The sequence below is a fragment of the Mustela nigripes genome, chromosome 4 (genome assembly GCF_022355385.1).
Source record: "Mustela nigripes isolate SB6536 chromosome 4, MUSNIG.SB6536, whole genome shotgun sequence".
Classification (NCBI taxonomy): domain Eukaryota; kingdom Metazoa; phylum Chordata; class Mammalia; order Carnivora; family Mustelidae; genus Mustela; species Mustela nigripes.
This window is the reverse complement of record NC_081560.1, coordinates 20,354,841-20,365,285: the sequence shown is the minus strand read 5'-3', so window position 1 is coordinate 20,365,285 and position 10,445 is coordinate 20,354,841. Positions and strand designations below refer to the sequence as shown.

General features: G+C 48.3%; 1 pseudogene; it reads right to left on the bottom strand.

Moving 5' to 3' along the window:
* Positions 1-3,178: 3,178 nt before the first annotated feature.
* Positions 3,179-6,678, bottom strand: LOC132016257 (protein LZIC-like; annotated as a pseudogene).
* Between the last annotated feature and the right edge of the window lie 3,767 nt (positions 6,679-10,445).

Below are 10,445 nucleotides of genomic sequence, written 5' to 3'. Positions count from 1 at the left end.
AGGAGGCGGCAGCCAGGGGTAAAGTGGGTGAATGCATGTATCTCTGGGGAAAGGGCTGAGTATAATCAAAGGCCATGGAGTAGAGAGTTCTGTATCTTCAAGGGAAAAAGAAGGCCTGGGTGGCTGGAGTGTAGTGGCCGGTGGGGGGAGACAGCCACAGGATGAGCTGGGAACATTAGGCAAAGCCCAGATCATTTAGGATTTATTGGTCATGATGAGACATTTGTGTTTTATTTGAGGAATAATGAGAAGCTATTAAAGGTTTTAGGGAGGAGGCATGCCCCCTGACCTAATTTCTGCAGAGATCATAGATTGTAGATGTGGAGGACCAGGAGCAAGAACACCCGGCGAGGACACCCTCCGGGTGACGAGGACACCCTCCAGGTGAAAGCCGGCCTTGGGATGAATCACATATTAGGAAGCAAATGAAAGAGAGGTGGATGGAGTCAAGAAATACTTTGGAGGGAGAAACGAAACCAGCAGGACTTGGTAATGGATTGAATTGGAGGCAGAGAGAGAGATTATGATTAAGGAGGTGTCCTCCTGTCCTTAAACAGTTATGTGGATAGTGGTACCATTTATAGAGATGGAGGAGTGTGAGGATTTGAGGGCAACGATCGAGGATTGAGTATCAACTTTATTAACAATGAGATGCCCATGAGATATCCGAGGGGACACTTTCAGGAGGGGGTTGTGTATGTGCGTCTGGAGCTCAGAGGACCGCGGTGGGTTGCAGCTCTAAATTTGGGGGTCACCAAATTATGATCGTAATACCAGTAATTTTTTTATATTAATTTTGGTAATACCGGTGAGAGTGCAGGTAATCACCTATGAGCATGTGAGGACCAGAGCAAGAGGCTAAGCCCTGGGAAACGCTAACGTGTGAGGGTCAGGTTATGAGATGCTTACAGAGAAGACTGAAGAGTGACCGGGGTGGAAGGGGGACGCCCAGGGGAAGGCAGGCTTGTGGCTTGTGTCAATAAAGAAGATTTTACTGCCTGAGCCAGAGGAGGCTGAAGGGCCAAGTTCTCAAATGTACTTAATGCCACTCAACTGTACACTTAAAATGGCTCAAATGATAAACCTTAGGTACATTTTACCACACACACAGACATGCAAAAGTAGCAATTTGTGTGAGTTCTGCTGGCTGAGAGTGTGTTGTGTCAGGAGCTCAGAATGCAGAAGATGAAGGGGCTGAATGGGGCCAGGAGTTAAGGCCACAGTCCCGGGCACACTCGAAGGCGAGAGCCTAGCGCAAGTCCATGAGCAGCCGCAGGGCGGAGCGGGGGTCTTGAACTCTGGTCTTGAACCCGGAGAGGTACCTGGCCACTTTGTCAAGGCTCCTCCCTTCTCACGGCAGTCTGCTCTCCTGATGCCAGGAAAGGGATGCCGGCCTGGGCTGCTGTCCCCTCAGAGGCCCCTCAGGGACACTGCATGGCCACATGGCTGGCCCGTGTCTGATGACCATGAACCCAGAGCAGCGAACAAGCCCTGAATTTTCTCATCAGCTGCTCCATCATGGCTTGTGTCGACTTGAAATAAATCTGCATTGCTGGTGCCCAGAGACTAGGGAGGCCTTCCAAACCAGACATGCCCCCCACACAGTGAGAGGTGGGTTGCGGAAAGGGGTGCGGAGCCTTCCTTCTTCACTGGATCCGGAGAGGCAATTGGTGTTTCAGAAAGGAGACAGACTTATTCACTGATTCAACATGTATTTACTGCAGGCCAACTCCATACCTGGCACTGCCAGGTGCTGTCAAGATTCCTGCCCTTAGGGAGCTTATATTCTACTGAGACAGAGAGACTACAGTAGGCAAAATACATAAATGAGTAACACCCAGGTGGTAAGTGCTATTCAGACAAATAAAGCACAGTAAAGAGACAGGAACTGTTAAGAGAGTATTATTTTATGCATTAAATTAAAATTGCATAAAACTAATATGCGTGATATTAATTTTGCACAAAATAAATACCATGCATTAAATAAATGCACAACCGGTATAATTTCATATAATGATCAGTACTTTCTTAGTCTGTTCGAGCTGCCATAATAAAAGGCCACAGACTGGTTGGCAAAGGGACCACAGAGATTTATTTCTTAGCGTTCTAGAGGCTGGAAGTCCAAGAGCACGGTGCCTGCATGGTAGGGTTCAGGCCAAGGCGCTCTCCTGGGTTGGAGACTCTTGACTTCTTGCTGTGTCCTCACAGGGCAGGAAGTGCAAGGGACTCTTGGGGGCCTCTTTCGTAAGAACATTAGTTCTGTTCACGAGGGCTCCGCCGTCCTGATGACCAAGCACCTCTCAAAGGCCCCACTTTCTGATATCATCACAGTGGGCATTAGAATTTCAACACAAGCTTTTGTGGGAGGGGAGACAGACCTTCAGATCATAGCAAAGACAGTGAAGAAATTAAAGCAGGGCAAGGGACTAGGGAGTGCCACTGGGGACAGGGCATCTAGGGTAGAAAAGGTGAACTAGGAAGGACACAGTGGTACATCTGAACAGACACTGAAGTGATAGGGACATCCGTCCCAGTGGCAGGAATACCAAGGAAAAGGCCATGAGGCAGGACGGGTTGTAGTGTGCCTGGGAAAAGCGAGGTGGCCACGGAGGCTGGGCAGAGGGTGCGGAGGGTAGGAGGAGGAAGAAGAGCTGGGGGCAGGGCAGGCAGGGGCTGTGGAGAGCAGGTTGGCTTCATCCTGATGTGTTGGGAGTTTTAAGTACGCATAATCCGACTCCCACTTGGAAAGGCGCCTTCCTTCTGCTTTGTGCAAGCTCACCGTGGGGAAGCAGGAGCAAGCGTAAGCACGTTCTTAGAACAATGTGGCAAGAGGTGATGGGGACTTAGTCTGAGATATTCATGGTGAGAGGGATGAGAATTGGTTCAGATTTAGGCATGAAACAACTGCAAGAAAAAAAAAAATATAAAAAAAAGGTAAGTTGACATTGATCAAGCCGTGCCCCGCGCCAGCTGCTCTCCTAAACCCCGTAATTCTCGTAACGACTCTGAAAGAAGGTCTCCTTATCCCTGGTTAGTGTCTGGGGAAGTGGAGGCTTATGAGGGGAAGCCCTATGGCCAAGGCTGCCATGTGTAATTAGTGCTGTTGTCACTGAAACCCCGGTTGTGTTGACTCCAAAGCCTTGGCTATGGTACTGCACTGTGGAGTATCCCTGACAGGTCAGTGCAGGGTGGAGGTGAGGCGCGAGCCATAGCTGGCACAGCAGAACGGGCGTAAGGGTGAGGAGCCAGAGAAGGAGGGAGATGAGGTGATGAGGTGTAGGTAGATAGCTTGGGGTCTGTTCCTCCTGACCCACAGACTGAGGTCTGCAGCCTGTGGTGTGGACGGAAGTCCTCAGGAGTTCTCTCCACGGGCTCTGTGAGGTCACAGTGCTCACAGCCCTGCTTGGGTCCCCAGGTATTCAGAGAGGGTGAGAGAGATGTTCTCCCCCTTTTTACTTCAGTCAGAGCACCATGAGGGCTCTGGGGCGTGGGATACCTGGTGGATGATTCCTTGGGTCTGGATTTCTAGAAACATTTGCCTAGGGGCATTTGACAGTGTTTTGAGCTTCTGAATAAACTCTGGTCGGTGAAATTTGAGTCACTACTGTTTGTGTGACCTCACAAGCCAGAATATAAAATAATTTTCAGGTCACATGGTCAGAGTGTCAGATTGCTAATGGTGGTTTAAGATCATTTAACACCACAAGGTCAGGGGTGCCTGGGTGGCTCAGTAGTTTAAGCCTCTGACTCTTGATTTTGGCTCAGGTCATGATCTCAGGGTTGCAAGCCCTGTGTCAGGCTCCGTGCTCAGCGGGGAGTCTGCTTGTCCCTCTCCCTCTCCTTCTGCCCCTCCCCCCCGCTTATGCTCGCTCAATCTTTCTCTCTCTCTCTCTTTCTAAAATATACAAGTAAATCTTTAAAAAAATAAATAAAACCACAAGGTCAAATCCACACACAGATATGCCTGGAAAAGAAGGTCAAAATCTTTTTTAGACCCAACTGCATTCCACACAGCCGAAAGGAGGGGGGTAACAGCCCCCCCCCCCCCCCCCAGTGGCTGGAAACACGTGTGCGAGGCTGTTACGAGTATTTACCCTTCAATGGCTGAAGTCATGGGAGTGGCTAGGACTGGCCCACAGGAACAAGACCTCTGCCATCTCTTACCCGGATGCCCCGTGCAGGACCGCTCTTGTTCAGAAGCACCCAAACCTCCGAGTAAAAGTCACACATCAGTGCCTCGTGTGGAAGCATCATCTTAGTAATAACTTGTATTGAGCATTACATTCACATCCCCGGTGTCATGTGCTGCCATCACCGAGTCCCGGAGGAAGCTGAACAGGAAGCTGTTACTGATTTACAGCTCTGCAAAGGTACCCAACAGCATTCGTCATTAGGGAACTGCAAATCAAAAGCATAGTGAGATCCCACATCACCCCATAAGCGTGACTATAAAGACAACAGCAACAGCAGCAGGAAACCACGTGTTGGTGAGAATGCGGGAAAGTGGGAACCCCGATGCCTTGGTGGTGGGGCATAAAATCGTGCAGCCACTTTAGGAAACAGTCTCGCAGTTTCTCCAAAGGTCGGTAGAACCCACTGTATGAATTCAGTAATTCCACTTATATGTATGTGTCCAAAAGAAATGAAAGCAGGGACTCTAATACTGCCTTGTGCCCCCATGTCCACAGCAACCAAGAGCTGGAAAACCCGTGTCCACTAATGGATGGATAAACAGAACAAGGTCTACTCATATAGCATGATAATATTCAGCCATAAAAATTTACAGAAGGTTTAATTTATTTTTTAATTTTAATTTTAATTTCTAGTTCTCTTTTTGTTGACTATCAACACTTAAAAACAAGGAGGCTTGATAAAAACGGGCAGAGAAGCTGTTTCCTGTTCTCTCTCTCAAACATGAGAGACATAACGAACAAGTTCCCATGTGTCCATCATCCCAACAAGTCTAGGATCACAAAGCACCATGATGAAGGGTATAACCTGAAGCCACAACAGTGTTATTCAGTCACCTTTTTTTTTAGGTTATCAGTGCATTTCTAGGGTCTTTTAATTTCTTGGCAAAGATTCAGGATCCCTAGAAGAGAAATGCCATGTATAGTGAGAGTGTCCCAGGCTTCCATGCCATGTCATTTTTTTTGTTTGTCCAACATCAGAACTTGTCAGTGCCAGAAGTTTGCCTCCAGAGCCAAGGTCTGTAGAGACTTTCTCAGACTGGCTGAGGGGAGACTTGTGTTTGCTGATAAGAGGGCCTCATGATCGCAGTCAGCTTTTCTCCAAGTGTCCTGAGAGCACTTAGTATCTCCACTTTCTGTTGGGCGTTCAGGTCTCTTTCCATCTTCTCTACCATGAGATCTCCATCCATCTCCACTCACCTTGTCTGGAACCGACCCGACCATTTCTCTGCAAGTAATCAGATGATGTGTGGGGTCTTAATGGCCTGGCTGACAGCCGCCTGGATGGCAGTTGCATTCCACTTGGCTCGTCTACTGGAGTCATATTTCCAGACATGATTTTCTTCAGTGACATCATTAAAGTGGCTTAGTTGCTCCCGAGTTTCCTTTATTGGTTTCTTCCTATTCATATACATCAAGTTCCTCTCTGGTCTCTTAGTATCCAGTGCTGACCGGTCCCAAAGTGCATAAAACTCCTACCATTGACGTTCCAAGTGTCTTGAACTTGAGGAAGGTGAAATTGTTCTTCAGGGCTACAAGAAGCTTGAAGTTTGAACTACTTGGGGGTGGAGTTGGCTGTGGGTTCCAGCCTGCTGGACACTCCCAGTGGGAACATTTCCCAGAAGGTACAATTTCAAAATGATTCCATTTCACTTTAAACTATTTAGAACTCTTGGGGTACCTGGGTGGCTCAGTAGGTTAAGTTCCTGACTTTGGCTCAGGTCATGGTCTCAGGGTCCTGGGATTGAGCCCCACATGGGGCTCTCTGCTCAGTGGGGGGCCTGCTTCCTCTCTCTTCTGCCTACTTGTGATTTCTCTCTCTATTTCTCTCTGTCAAATAAACAAATAAAATCTTAAAAAAAACTATTTAGAGCTCTTATCCTTAAACAGAAAGCAAGAAATTGGTCAGAAGTAATAAGATCAAGTGCCAGCTTCCTTCTTATTCCTTCAAATAATTGTTTTCTGGCTTGTTCTTCCGTGATTGCCCTTCTCCAGACGCACAGAGCACAAGTCATTGAAAGGCGAGCGGCTTTTGCACGGTGCCAAATATATGTACTGATGGGAAGTTTGCAAGGGCAAAGAATTAATCAGACATAGTCAGCCTACTAATTAAAACAATCAGAAACACCAATTTAGAATTAGACATTTTGTTTCTTGCCACCTGGAAATGGCTGGCGATGGAGCTTGGGACTGTCAGCCACAGGAGTTCCAAGTGTCCTCAAACTAAGGAGCCCTTTTACAAACTCTGTTCACCCTCTGAACCCCTTCTGGTGTCCCACCCCCACGTCCCCTCCTGTGGTATTTGATGTCACCGTGCTGAAGCAGGACCAACCGCTGGGCCAGGACATCTCATCTTCTCTTACCTGGTGGTACCTCAGTTTCCAAAGCATCTCACCCACATCTCCATCCTGTCCCGCTCCACGGAGAAGTCCAGTCGATAAGGGATGGCCCATCTGAGCTGGTTGTTAAGAGAAAAGGATCCAAGCATACTGCTTCATACTTCCGTGTGAATCACTGTTTTGTCCAAAGGTGTTAGATGTCACGGGGATGTTTTGTTTTCAGAGGGTATAGCTTGGTAACTCACGTCGGTGAATGTTATGGAGGAACCTGAAATGAGGATTTTCTCTCATCTTTCAGGTTTCACATATTCATTCAACAAGCATCTCAAAAGTCCCTTCTCTATGTCAGAAACTCTGTTAGGTGCTGGAGTTATAAATATTATAGTGTAGGGGCTAGTGTAGGGGCTAGACCATGGTGATACATCTTGATGACGGCTATAATAATGACATAATGTGAACATTTATCAGAACTTTTATTATAGGGGATGTTAAATGTCCTTGTCTTTTGAGTCTCTTGAACTTAGGAACTTAGGAGGCGAGCAGAGATCATTGGCCTGTCTGCACTGTGTCCTGGGGAGTGCCTAGAACAAACCAGGCATGTAGAGGGCGTTCAGTGAAAATCCGTGGAATGAATGAATAAATGAATACATTTGAACAGAGGGCCCAGGTCCCGAGCATGGTGAATATGGATGAGACTTCAGTTTTGCAGGGAGTCAGGACTTCCCGTGGCGTGTGCACGTGTGCACTTGTTCTGTCCGCCCCCTCCACTCTAGCAAAAGTTCCCCTGGCCTGTGGCCCTGGTGCTTTGCCCTTTGTTATTTTCTTCCCCGTGCCTTTCTGCGCCTGCCCGTGTCCCTTGTCTTTGCTCCCCTTCGCAGCCAACCTCAAGCAGGTTGTCTACACCCGCTGCCTCCACATTCTCGTTTCCCCACTCTCTCCGGTTCACTTCAGTCAGCCCTCACTCCAGTCTGCCCACCAAACCTGCTCTTGTAAAACCCACCTCTGCCCTCCGTGTTGCTGGCTCGTGACTCTGAGCATGCATCTTGCTTCCATAGCAGCAGTGTAGACAGGGATGATCTCTCCTTCTTCCTCGACACCGCCTCACCACCTGGCTTCCACGCTGGCCTCATTTCTGGCTGCTTATCAGACACTCCTTGTAGCCTGCTCTCTGCCTCTGCTTCCCTCCTTCCTTCTCTTGAGTTCCTAAAACTGGCCTGTCCGACAGCCCCCTTCCGTCCACCCTTCCTCCTGTCCCCCTCAACTCTCTCTGTCCCTTGGACTCTTCTCTACTTTTTCCGTTTTGCACACACTTAGCCAACCTCTAACATGTTATATAATTTACTTGTCACTGTGCTTGTCGTGTACGGATACCCCCTGCCCCTTGCTAGAGTGTAAGGCCACGAGCATGGGCATAATTGTGTGTTTTGCTCACCGCTGTATTCCAAGTTTGGAGATCCGTGCCTGGCATGCAATGGGCACTCAGTAAATAGTTGTTGAGTAGTATTTATCACAAGTGGCCACTTATTAGTGAATGTTTTCAGAAACGGTGGTTTTTGCTTCTCTACGTCTCAGATAATATATACTAGGCATCAGGGAAGGCTTCACAGAGGAGCTGACATCTGAGCTGAGTCTAAACTAGTGGAGGAGAAATTCATGGGGCAGGGAAGGGCTGAGGGGAGGCAGTCCAGGCAGAAGTAACTCATTCTGGGAGGCAGGGAAGAGTTTGAGGCATGAATGTTAGGGTTGGCTCTAGTTTGGCGTGGGCCGAAGGGCCGTGACGGGAAGAAGCTTAAAGAGTGGGTAGCCATTGGGGATGGCAGTGCTGTGAATGCATATAGGTGCTATTCATAGATTGAGCTTTCGACTCCGAGTACAGCAGACTTGCTTCCGTCATATCACGCCCAGAGGCTTTTCCGAAAAGTAATCCAGGATCCTCTGTACTTTTCCTAAGTACTTTTCTCATGACTGCCCCACCAGAAATAGCCGAGCTGCCTGAGATCTGACATGTCTGACCAAGATGCTCTGGGCCTCAGTGCTTTCTAGAGGCCCCTCCGGGTGGCAGGTCCTAGCCTATTCCTCAGCCCCAAAGCTGTGAATAACAAGATGGTGAGATTCGGAGCAGCAGAACCCTACCCCAGCAACACTGGTGCCCTCCTGACCCCTGGAAGCCTCTAAGACCTTCCTTCCCTATACTGCCTGGGGGAATGGCTGAGACCTGGGAGCACAGAGAAGCGTTTAAATTTCTCCCCACCTGAGGTATGCAACAGCTTTATGGGGCCTGAGTAATGATGTGTGCAAGAAGCTTCTGGTCCAGGAGGAGAGGGTGGTCCCCTGCACTAAGCAGCATGCTGATAATACCTTCAAAGAGGGGAAGGAGTCCGGAGGCAAGAGTGTCCACTTCCAAGTAGAGAGATCAGGGAAGACTTCATGGAGGCAGTGGCATTTTGTATCATTCTTCATCAAAAATCAGCGGGGAGATGGGAAAGAAAACTCCACAGCAGGAGTGTGTGGAGGACATTTATGGGCAGGCGGCCTCTAGATTAGCACCACTGTGAGCGATCTATTAATTGTATAAATTAACAATTGTTTCTCAGGCAGCCAAAAAACCCAGCCCTCGCAGATGTTGTCAAATGTATCCATTTTGTCCTATAATCTTTAAATAATCTTTTCATAAAGTGCCAACTGAAGTAAAGACCTAATCCATCCTCCCCCAGTAGGAGGGGAATTATCTTTCTGATGGTATAAAATAATCCTTTTAGGTGACATGAAACCAACTCTCAGCCTAAATCCTTTCTTTTTCCTCCCCCACAGGTGCCATCATTACTGTTAAGAACTCCATTTAAGAAATAAGCAGGGAGACTGGAGAGGTTATTTTGAGTCCCGAATAGTATTTAGTTGGAACCCAAATCTTCTAAAATGACAGCCTGGCTTCTGAGTGGCCCTGCTGAGGATCATGCTGCTCCCCATTGGAGGGGAGCCCCCATTTCCGGGGGGAAGAGCCAGGGGTCCTGGCCCACTCTCCAGAGACTGGGCCCTCGTGGGCCCTAATAGGGGCTTGGGACAGTGAGAGGTTAGGTGTGGGAAGTGATTCAAGACAGCCGCAGGGGAGAAAGTATTGGCACCAAAGCGTTTTAGAGGTGGTGGTAACAGAGATAATCCACTTACTGGTGCTCTCTTTGGAGGGGAAGATGACCCAGCTGGGTGAGGAGGACCCTCAGCTTAGAATCAGAGACTCCTAGTTGCAGTTCTACTTTGCTGATTACCAGTCGTGTGGTTTGGGGATATCCTTTTCCTTTTTCAGAATCTGCACAATGGGAACAGCATCAGTAAAGCCCTTTCTTATAATATACCAGTGGGAGAAAGCTATGTAAGCAGTAAGTGAGGACTCCCGGGACAGGGAGTTTAAGAGTCATTTGAAGGTCAGCGTACTGATGAGGTCTGGAGCTAAGGGCTCCTTCAGCCTGGGATCCTCTTCCTGTTACTCCGGGTGTGTATCCACTTTGTAGGGTAGCTTTATTAGGGCAGAACTGAAACTAAGAGTTGATTCTACTGTCCTCTGCATTCTTTTCCTGGTCGTATCATGCAGACTCCGGTTGGTAATGTAATTAGTCCATCTATTATTTTCTCTCCTATACCTAATACCATCTGTCCGTCTAGTCGCTGGAACGAGATTATTGAGCACATGCTATGTGTCCGTGGGGAAGGACATGCTGTGTGAAGTATTGGGCCCTCAGAGGAGAAAGGCTGCTTGTTCAGCCCTTGAGAAGCGCACAGATGAACCTGTACCCGAAGAGCATATGGTGCCATGTGATCTTGTAAGAGAGGTTTGCATCAGGCACATCATTAGAGCTATTTTCTTGTTTTCAGGAGGAGGGTGAGGAGGGTAGGGAGAAGCTACGCACAGCACCGAGAGGGA